The 12,043-nt window shown below is 37.1% G+C and overlaps 1 protein-coding gene across 1 annotated transcript in view; it reads right to left on the bottom strand.

Moving 5' to 3' along the window:
• The window catches only part of dok4 (docking protein 4), a 41,791-nt gene that overhangs the window by 16,488 nt on the left and 13,260 nt on the right, over positions 1-12,043 (bottom strand). The window lies entirely within an intron of this gene.

Genomic DNA, 12,043 nt, shown 5'->3' with positions numbered 1-12,043 from the left:
ATTTATCGACTCGCCAGATGCTGTGTTTCCGAGCGCACCATGTGACTGCACTCATCCGACTACTAGCCTTGTCTTTTATAGCTTACAGGAATTCAGCTTGCCCCATTAATGTGACAGGGTTAAATGAAACGCAGTGGGCCTTTTCTTACTCAAACCATAAGACCTGATCTGGCAAATCTTCATTATACAGACAGTAAAAAATTTTCCTCATTAATCAACAGTCAAGTATTTCGTGGTCACACTAATGGAAAAAACACTGAGATGATGTTTGAGACAGAGCAGCCTGAGAATCTAAAACTTATTAATCATACAATACTTGAGGTAATGCTCTATAAGGATTTTTAGATGATTATAAAATAAAGTCGATCAGACTTTCATCAAGCTGGACGCTGTGATGTCATCATGGGAGGGACAACCACAGAACCAACCACACACCCTCTGATAGAGGACACACTGCCATTCGGATACGAATCAGTAGTAATACTGAAGTCTCAGTTTCAGTCTTTGTTCCGGTTGCGAGTGTAATTTGCTGGTTAACACTTTTTTCTTTGCTCAGTTGTGGCTTCCAAAGGCTTCGTCACACCAAAAACTTCTATCAGGTGTCATTAAGTCACACACAAGCTTCTAATTTATCAAGCTGAGAGACTCGATGTGTGTGTATGTGTGTGAATCCCACAGAAATCCATTAATAATAATAAAAGTGTATTAAAAAACAATCGTTTACCTACATAACAGTCAGCAGTACTCGCGTTGTTCGGATATCAGGTGAAGTTTCAGCTACATTTGCACTCATTTCCAGACTAGTGGGCAAGTAGGATGTAGGATGTAGTTTAGGGATGCCAAAATTTTAGAAATAATTCTTGTGACCAAAGCCACTGAGTTCCACTTATAAAAACTTACACTGGAAATCTGGTTATTAGGAAACGAGTTTCTTCTCCCGTTAAAAATCAGTATGAAAATCCAGTCGTATCACTGCAAAAAATGGCAAGTGAAAATATTTTAAATGTGGCCACATGTTCTAATATTTCTTGTTATGAGATTATTAGAAATAAAATAGAACATTATTCAGCCTGTTTTATGATATTTATACACAAGCTTTTGATACAGTTGAACATTCTATTTTAATTAATACGTTGAAAACATGGGTCTGGGTTTCGGGGACGGCGTTGGATTGGTTTGTGTCTTATTTGTCAAATAGGACATTTGTAGTGTCAGTTGGAGGTGAAGTATCGCGTCGTTCTGAAATTGTGTGTGGAGTTCCGCAGGGATCCCTGTTAGGACCAATTTTGTTTTCAATTTACATGCTTCCGTTAGGAGCTGTAATCCGCAAACATCATATAAATCTTCACTGTTATGTACATGACTTACAGTTATACTTATCATTGTGTTCCAAGGATCTGAATAGTCTGGATGTCCTTCAAGCATGTTTAATAGATTTAAAAAATTGGATGGCTTTAAACTTTCTGCAGATTGCGCTTGCTCTAAATAGCGTTTTTCCGAATAATAATAAGCAGGTCGTAAGAAAGAAATCTGGGTGTTTATTTTGATACTAATTTAAATTTTGAATTTCATGTCAAGAAGTTGGTTCAGTCTTGTTTTTATCAGTTAAGAAATATTTCTAAGGTGAGACGGTTTTAATGACACAGAGAAGCTTATTCATGCTTTTATTTCTTCCGGTCTTGACTATTGTAATGCCTTGTTTTCTTCTTTGAATCATCGTAATTTATCGCGTTTACAGTTAGTGCAGAATGCTGCAGCCAGATTACTGACACGAACAAAGTTATTTCATCATATTACACCTGTTTTAGCTTCTTTACATTAGTTACCTGTTTATTTCAGGATTGATTTTAAGATTCTTTTATTGATCTATAAAGCTTTAAACAGCTTGGCACCTTAACCTTGTACTTAGCTGAGCTTTTGAGACAGTACGAAACAGGGAGATGTCTTAGATCTTGTTTTAATGAATTGCTGGCAGTTTCAAGAACGAGATATAAAACAAAAGGAGAGAGCATTTGCAGTGAGGCTCCAAAACTATGGAACAGTTTGCCAGTGGATATTAGATCATCTCAGTGTGTGTCTGTTTTTAAACGTCGATTGAAAACATACCTGTACAGACGCTTTTAGTATTTTGTGATGTCTTTTGTGTATTTTGGGTTTGATTTTTTTTTTTTTTTTTGGCTTCATCATATATTGTGTATAGCTCTTCATAAATGTATCTTTTATGATTGTGTTTTTATATTCTGTAAAGAACTTGTAGCTTTAAAAGTGCTATATAAATAAAATTTTACTTACTTACTTACTTACTTACTTACTGACTTTCATTTTTCTTATTCTACGCTGCAAAGCATCACATCTCAGCAAATGGAAATACTGCAAATAGAGTCAGTTTTATTTAGTATTTCCCATTATAAGTTCACAATAAACCAAATATATGATTATTAAACCTATTTCTAGACATTTTTACTCATTTCAAGCTTGTCATAGTCTTGTTCTATTGGCAGATCATTTTGCTTTAACCTTTAACATTTATTTCTAGAAATAAGCAAACTTTTAACATTTTTTAAAACTTTTTAAAACTAATTTAAAACTTTTAAATTAGTGAAGTAGGTTTAATAATCTTATATTTGGTTTATTGTAACCTAATAATAGGAAATACTAGATATATTGGCTATATTCAAGACTTTTACTTGCTAGGATGACATTTTCGCAGTGTACTGGCAGATAGTTTTGCTTTTTTTCTAGAAATAAAAACTTTAAATGAGAAAAAAAAGAAACAGAACAAGAACATTTTGAGAACGAGAATGTCTAAAAATAGGCTTAATAATCATATCATTTGTTTATTGTAATTTTAAACTAGGAATTTTCTAGATGAATCTGACTATTATTCAAGATATTTTCACTCGCTAAGATGTAATTTTTCATACAAAAACGCCACTCCAGTGCACCTCAAACATCATAAAGGGAAGGAGAGGAGATGATCTGATTGGATATCCCAATAACACGTCTAGCCACGCCTCCTAATAATATATTCATTCATTCAAACACACTTTTTTTTACATTTTCGTCGCTCAAAAATAAACACACTGCGATCTTACGCCATGCTCTTTTGCTATATTCAGTAAAACAGAGTCCTGAGTGTGTTTACATAAACTAAATAATCTGATAATTGCTAAAATATTTTCCAATAAATCCAATAAATCATCTTCACCTGCACTGCAATAATCTGAAAAACGTAAAACGTCACGTTTATATTAACAGTGAAGCTGCTTCTGTTTAAAAAGCATAGCTACATTTTTACATCAAGTTATCTGTAAATACTTTTATTTATAGAGTTTGATAAACATCGTAATATTTCATTTTCAGCAATGTGCTTGTAAATTGAGCATAATTTTGTTCTTCTGTTTCTTTTCTGCTCTAAAGATAGAGATGAGGGATTTTTTTTTTTAATTGGGTGTTTAAGTTTAAATGTTTGTAATGTATAAACAAGCGTAACTGTCAATCAAATAAGACACGCCCCCTAGAACATGGTTTTATCTAGACTCAAATGAAATGATGATTGTGTAAAGTTTTACATTTTGTTGTTGTTGTTGTTGTTGTTATATCGCATCATTTCATTGGAGTTGCTCTTTAAACGATCCTCTAAACTTCGATCGTAATAAACGCCTTCGAAGAAGGTCGCTGATGCTGAATAATGAGATCATCGTCATTTTCCTGAACATCATCCCGCGCAGAACGTTTCCACTGGAAGAGCTCGAGAGCAGTGGGATTGTGCTGACGGCAGCGGAACGCACGCATTAAAGTTTAAAAAGCAGCTCATTAGCCGGACGGAGCCGGGTTAATTGTTCTCAGCACTGTTGGTTTTAAAAAGTTGCTTGCTGAAGAGGGGAAGATGATAAAACACACACACACACACACACACACACTCAGGATTAGTAAAGTGCAGGTGTATACTCCTGTTATCGCTCACAAAACACACACGGGATATGATGAAGTGAAGCACAGCGACCAAATCCAAAGTGCTGAGAAAGTCAAGCCAAGCTGGAGGCTGACTGTGAGCAAGTGCTAATGCTTAGCGGAGACGATTAGCATTATTAATAGCTCATTAGTTCATGTTAGAAGTGATTAGCATACTGCAAAGAAGCGTCATCTATACCATAAAACACTTTAGCTCAGTCCAAAAGTATCAATCATAAGTTTTGTAGACACAAAGAGAAAATAAAACGGTTATAAATGGGGTTTAAATGTGCTAACGTGTCATGCCGAGATACTGACGTATGCTAAAGTCTGCTAGTTTCATAAGGCTAGCTAATTGTAGGAGAAGATAAAGCAATTATTCAGCTATTACTCCTTAGAAATATGTAAATATCTAATTTCTAAACTAACTTAATTACCACCTTGCTACATATTTACATCGCTACATGTTAGTATTTCAGTTCATGCTAGTTCACTAGCCATCTTAGCTAATATTAGCTAATATTAAAGTAGTGGTTATTGTTATTTAATCTCAGGCTTTGTCTAGCATTAGTAACTAACATTAGCATGCTAACTAACATCAAACAGTAGCTAACTTAGCTATCATCACCTATCTAGCTAACTAACGTTAACTGAAATACCAATTTGTGATTAGCTGTATTAGCTGTGTTAGCTATCATGTTAGTGCTGTTAAGGTAGTTAGCGCTAAAGTTATGGCAAAGTATGCTAAAGAAAATGAATAGTGTGATGTTTTGTAAAAGGTGTGCTGTCACATTACACAATTATACTTCAAATATTAGCTTTAAATCAGTTTTTTTGTGTGTGTTAACTAGCTAACATTCTTTGCAAACATGTAAACGTCAGCTGAAATGAAGACGTTTATCTAATTTGTGCTTTTGTTCACTATTTAGGGAACACTGTTGCTAGGCAACTGGGAACATGTGATCCAGAGAGTAAGCTAGCTAATGATTTAGACTAGCAGTTTAGCCTTTAGTTCATTTATATAAACAGTGAAAGTAGAAGCAAAACAGAACCATGAGGAACATCAACATTTCCCTCAAACGTGTCGTTAACTTACTAATAAAATCTCCGACTGCGCTACACTCTACAGCATCTACTGCTAACACAATTCCCATAACTTCCACCATACTGAGACACATCGACGTTGCGTCATGACCTCATCTAAACGCAGCAAAACAGAACTAGCCCCGAGTGTGTGCTAGATTTCAGACACGGCGCTAGTCTCTATATAATGAGAGTTTAATTTCATGTAAATAAAACAGGCCAAATGCAACATCGAAGAAACGCAAGATTAGCGAGATTAACACAAATCTAAACGAAAAACATCTAAAAATGTATGAAAGTGAAATCCATTAGAAGTTTCGCTTAATCTATAACGGGATTGAATGTGTTTCTGATGGTCTGTAATACAAATTTAATGGAATGATTGATTAGTAATGACTAATCCAAGTTTATCTATCCATGAAAGAAAGAAAGAAAGAAAGAAAGAAGGTTCTATTTATTGGGTTCTTTTGGTGTTTAATATCACTAACCAGATGGAAACCATTAAGCCAATTCACATTATGTGATGGAAACCATTAGATTTTCCTAATCAGTGCTATTTTTTTTTTTTTTGGTTCTCAGAAACTCAAAAAAAAAAAAAGATTTCTTTCATTTCCAGTTGTGTAGAACGTAGAAACTAGTTCAGTTCATGTTCACCGTGACCACAAAGCTAATCAATTTAAAATAATAATAATCCTAGTCCTGTAAGTGAACATCTATAACAGCTTGTTAAGACGCAGGCTGCACTCCTGAGGAGGAGAATCAAGCAGGAACAAGCCTCGAACATCTGTTTTCACTGTTAAGTACTGCTATTGACCGAGAGCTGAGAGCAGAGCGCAGACAGGAGCTGTCTCTGCTAACTGCCAGACTGATGACAGGCCTGTGCCGCCTCGTCGCCGGGACTTAGACAGGAAAAAAAATCTACACCACAAACTGTTTCCTTCGTTTATTTCATTATTTCAAGGAACAGTAGAATCTTCAGGACAAGAAGCAGCTCTGAGTACTTTCAAATAATTGCCTCAACTCGCTTTTATTTCCACATCACCTTCTTCTTCTTCTTCTTCTTATTATTATTATCGAATCGTCGTTAAGAAGCCGAGGGACAACGAGGAAAATCTCACCCCTTACATACTTAGACACACAGCACGTCATGAATAAAGAAATACGGATATAACTCTTTCTCAAGGTTCCTCCGAGAATCACACGAGAGGCGTTTCTGACGTCTGCAGTTTATTTTACGCCTGTACAAACTAATGCACAGAATTTTTTATTTTTTCACAAAGTCAAGGACATGGAGATTTTAAAAAGTGCACCGTTACCATGGGAACTGCAGCAAGTCCCAACAGCCGAGATTAGGAAGTAGTGGGTCATGTTGCAAAGCTCTGAAATTAAAATCAGCCACAAACGTATCGATAAAATTGTAATATAAGGGTTTCTCAGTTTTGTAATGCATCACAGATTTAAATATTGCAAGCTTTGCAAAGTGATAAACTTCGCATTTAAAAATCTCCTAGCTTGTTCAGAGTCAAGCATTTGTGTGTCAGGAAACACAGACTAAACTGTCATCTTAATATTTAAAAAAAACAGCCACTATTTAAGACCCGCCCAGGTTTATTTAACCTATTTATTATTATTATTTTTAATAAATGTAGATGATGTAAGTGCAAATCATTTTCCTGTTTCCAGTCAGAGATCAAGACATCCTCATCATTTCACATGCTGCTTTTATTGAAGAACGAGGCTTCGAGCAGCACATGAACTCCTGACCTGGTCTTTCTGCACAGGAATACAGGATAAAAGGGAAAAGATATGAATATTTTAAATATCTGACTTATAATAGCGAACAGTAGGTCATTACTTTCTTTACACAGGCGTGTGAATGCTCAGATTTTCTAAAAATCATAAATTCATAATTTTTTATATCTATAATAAACTCACATCTGTTAATGATTATTATTATTATTCCCGCTCTCTTTTGAGCAACACATGCTACTCCTGAGATATCAGTGATCCTGAACCCTTCTGCTCTCTGGACCTGCCTGATCCATCCTGATGCCCTACTTCTGGTTGGAGTTCTCATCGGTTGAGTTCGCTCGCTGCTGCTGAGGATGGCCCACATGGACGGCCTGAAGATCAGTGGGATTGCTGGGGATGGTGCTGCTCAGGGGCCGTGGAGATGGCTTGGAGATCTCATATGGGGAGCTGTACTGTGGTGGCTTTGGAGCTGCAGTTGCCATGAGCAGCTTAGTACTCAGGACTCCATCAGTGAACAGATGATAACTTCAACAAACCGGACTTCTTGTGAAAACTGTAATGAATTTCCTGGATACACAACTGCACTATTTGTCCATATAGTACACAATAATAGAAGGGAATGATTTATAATCACACTATCCGTTGCACTCAGATGAGGATGGTTCCCTTTTGAGCCTGGTTCCTCTCAAGGTTCCTTCCTCATATCATCTCAGGGAGTTTTTCCTCACCACCGTCGCCCCTGGCTCGCTCATTAGGGATAAATTTATAAATCTACAATTTATTTTGGTTTAATTTAATTTGAATCTATTTATTTCTGTAAAGCTGCTTTGTGACAATGTCCACGGATAAAAGTGCTATACAAATAAAATTGAATTGAATTATTAATAATAATTTTGCATGCTTGATTATTTTGAGTTCATGAACTGTTAACCTGAAGAGTCCAGTTTGATTAATTTCACACTAAAACACACTCGCTATCGCATTACACTCTCGCAATAAAAAAGTGTTCTTCAGTTCCTATGTAGAACTCTACAACAAAGATTCTTATATTCTTATCAGAAAGGGTTCCACGCAGAACCTCTCTAAGAAGCAAAGAATACTTAACTAACTATAATTATACCGAACTATACTTAAATATTTTTTAAAAAATGTTTTGAGCCTCAAATTTCAATTTCTTTCTTGATATGAGATTGTGATGTTTGTGCTATGAGAAGGGTTGCCAGATCTGTGTAACAAAATAAGTCTAATTGACAAGAACGTAATAAATACTAAGTTATTGGAGTTACTGTTACCACCCTGAAGTTTGAATTATTTTCCTATAACACCACTCACCGAATGTTTTATTCCTCTTATACCACAGCTTTTTTGCCAACCATTACAAAGATTTTACTTCTTAAAGAACGACACATACTTTTTATCCATTTATAGTTACATTTATCATGTTCTGGAACATCCATGACACAATTTCACTTACATTATAGCAGCTATAAACATTCGCTCGCTCACCAGCCTCTCTTTTAAGTTTATTATGACAAAAAAAAAAAAAAAACACAGAGAAAAAAGTCATATTCAAGTTCCAAGAAGATGAACATGTCTGAAAACTTAAAGTTACAGGCTTTACCTCTGACTGCTGTTATAGAAAATTAATCAACACCTTCTGACCGATCAGAATCCAGAACGTGGTATAAGCATTATTAAAGCAAGTAATTTCCCTGAAGAGTTTCAGCAAGGTGCTAAAATAATCCTGTGGTAATTAAAGAATATCTATGATAACGAGTAAACCCACTCGTACAGTAATGCACAGAGCTCGTGTTTAGAGCAGGATCAGGAGGAGCGCATCATAATTTAATATATGTAATAAATCTAATGTATGCAAAATGCCTCCAAACCTCACTCTAATATCTCCACGTTTATTTCTGTGTGCTGATGTTTCAGTTTTGTGAATTTCTCCCTCTAATGTATATGTATGAGAAAAAGAAAAAGCACTTCAATGTAATACATACGCTGTTATATACGCAGATGATTTTATGATCTTAAGAGAATATCATAATATATTTTAAGAGAATATCAACAGAATAACAGAGTAATAGCATGACAGAGTGACAGAGCGACAGAATGACAGTGTGACAGAGCAACAGATTGACAGTGACAGAGTAATAGAGTAAGAGAGTGACAGAATGACAGTGAGAGAGTGATAGAATGACACTGACAGACTGATGGAGTGACAGATTGACAGAATGATGCTCACAGAGTGACAGAATGACAGTGACAGAGTAACAGAGTGACAGAATGACAGTGACAGAGTAACAGAGTGATAGAATGACAGTGACAGAGTGACAGAGTGACAGAATGACACTGACAGAGTGATAGAGTGATAGAATGACAGTGACAGAGTGACAGAGTGACAGAATGACAGTGACAGAGTGATAGAGTGATAGAGTAACAGAGTAAGAGAATGACAGTGAGAGAATGACAGTGACAGAGTGATAGAATGACAGTGAGAGAACGACAGTGACAGAGTGATAGAATGACAGTGACAGAGTGATAGAATGACAGATTGACAGAATGATGCTCACAGAGTGACAGAATGACAGAATGACAGAGTGACAGAATGACACTGACAGAGTGACAGAGTAAGAGAGTAACAGAACGAGTGACAGATTGACAGAATGATGCTCACAGAGTGACAGAATTACACTGACAGAGTGATAGAGTGATAGAGTGACAGTGACAGAGTGACAGAGTGACACTGACAGAGTGACAGAATGACAATGACAGAGTGATAGAATGACACTGACAGAGTGATAGAGTGATAGAATGACAGTGACAGAGTGACAGAGTGACACAATGACACTGACAGAGTGATAGAGTGATAGAATGACAGTGACAGAGTGACAGAGTGACAGAATGACAGTGACAGAGTGATAGAGTAACAGAGTGACAGAATGACAGTGATAGATTGACAGAATGATGCTCACAGAGTGACAGAATGACAGTGACTGAGTGACAGAGTGATAGAGTGACAGAGTAACAGAGTAAGAGAATGACAGTGAGAGAATGACACTGAGAGAGTGACAGAGTAACAGAGTAAGAGAATGACAGTGAGAGAATGACAGTGACAGAGTGACAGAATGACACTGAGAGAGTGACAGAGTGACAGAATGACAGTGACAGAATGACAGTGACAGAGTGATAGAGTGACAGAATGATGCTCACAGAGTGATAGAATGACAGTGACAGAGTGACAGAATGACACTGAGAGAGTGACAGAGTAACAGAGTAAGAGAATGACAGTGAGAGAATGACAGTGACAGAGTGACAGAATGACAGTGACTGAGTGACAGAGTGATAGAGTGACAGAGTAACAGAGTAAGAGAATGACAGTGAGAGAATGACACTGAGAGAGTGACAGAGTGACAGAGTGACAGAATGACAGTGACTGAGTGACAGAGTGATAGAGTGACAGAGTAACAGAGTAAGAGAATGACAGTGAGAGAATGACACTGAGAGAGTGACAGAGTAACAGAGTAAGAGAATGACAGTGACAGAGTAAGAGAGTGACAGAAGGACATGTGATGGCGTGAGATAGAGACTGTTGCTCTCCTGGGAGAAGATGTAGGAGGGAAAGACCAGCGTACGAGTCACAGCTGATGGATGATTGTCAGTTTCAGTTCGATTTAATGAGCCGTCTCACTTGCGTTCTCTCCAGAGGGGTGACAGTAAAAGAGCATTGATCATGAACGGGGACAAAGGCTGGGCTGCTGAGTGCCAAAGCTCTGTTTCATTACTTCACTCTTATATCAATGTTGCTAACAAGAAAATTCTAGCAGGCAGAAAGTGGAAAAAGAATTTTACTACAAAACCCCCAGCGTATGTTGCTGTACAAGACAGATAATTTTTTTCCAGATGTGACAAAGCAACAGTTAAAAACAGCGAGGCACATCTGGTGTGTAACGCTACTTAATAATTATTAACTCCTCCAATTTTTTTTATGATCAATGAAACCACAGCGTTCCTCCTTCCCTTAGTAACTGCTAACAGAAGGACTGCGTGACTGCGTCCTTTCCCCTTCAGTGAAGTATCTTTTCCACCAGGCGAAATTTATTCTTGTTTGCTTTCAGGTCAAAAATAGTTAATGCTACGACTTAACCATGGATGTTTGCACCTCTGTGGAAGCCTAAAAGGTTCTTCAGTTGTTCCTCTAGAGGAACCTTTAAAGATTCTACATCAAACCCTACAACAGAGTGTTTCCGCATCAGATAGGGAAAACTTTAGCAAACCTTTAGGAGATATTGAATTCTTAAAGAACACTAGATATTAAGAAGAAATGATGAGCAATAATTAGTTTGTACTGCACACTTACCCAGTTAATACACACACTCTTAGAAAAAAACGAGTTCTTCAGGGGTTCTTTGGATTATTAAAATGTGTGTGAAGCTGATAAAACTCACGTTCCTCAGGGGGTCTTAACTGTAATTCACTTTAGATGACTGTTTGGTCAGATGTTAAAAACCCTTAATTATTCAATAAACCCTTGAAGAACCCTTGAAGAACCTTTTTTTTTTTTTTTAAATACCAAGGGAGTTTAGATTAATGTTAAACTCCTTACAGGTTCTAGATATTAACAAGAAAATAAAGAGCAATAATTTTTTTTACCCAATTAAAGTTCTTCAAATGTTCTTTAAGGATTCGTAGTTTCTAAAAAAAGGATAATACTGATTTTACTGACTTTCCCATTTCCATCCTCTCTTCTCCTCGTTTTCTGCTCCCTCTCTTCTACACTCAGCCCACTTCCCCTTCACCGCTCCTAAACATCCTCCATTTTATGAGGTTCCGGGGAAAACCAAGCCGTTCCTCGAGAGTCTGGGAGGTATTATATCACACGCACTACCCACAGGAAGAGGCTTCCTCTCAGATTTCCCCTCTCTGCCACCCTGGGGCTGACAGCTGGCTGGCACACACGGGGCAACTGGCAGCTGGCACGCAAGAGCAGAGAGAGCCAAGAACAAAACCGGAGAAAAGCCATCAAAGAATCAAGCACACGAGGAAATAGATGGAGGAGATCAAATGGAGAAAAGCGGTAATGACAACAATTATCCCAGGATAGCTCCCTCGCTCACTCGCTGGGTTTCCCATCTGTGTCGATTACTTATACGTTTTCATCCATTAAAGGAATACTCCATTTTTAACTCTAATCTCCGTGATTACCACTGACGAGAATTTGGACTCGTTTCCCTGCACTGAGAAAACACTT

Source organism: Pangasianodon hypophthalmus, chromosome 11 (genome assembly GCF_027358585.1).
Source record: "Pangasianodon hypophthalmus isolate fPanHyp1 chromosome 11, fPanHyp1.pri, whole genome shotgun sequence".
Lineage (NCBI taxonomy): Eukaryota > Metazoa > Chordata > Actinopteri > Siluriformes > Pangasiidae > Pangasianodon > Pangasianodon hypophthalmus.
This window is presented reverse-complemented; position numbering and strand designations above follow the sequence as displayed.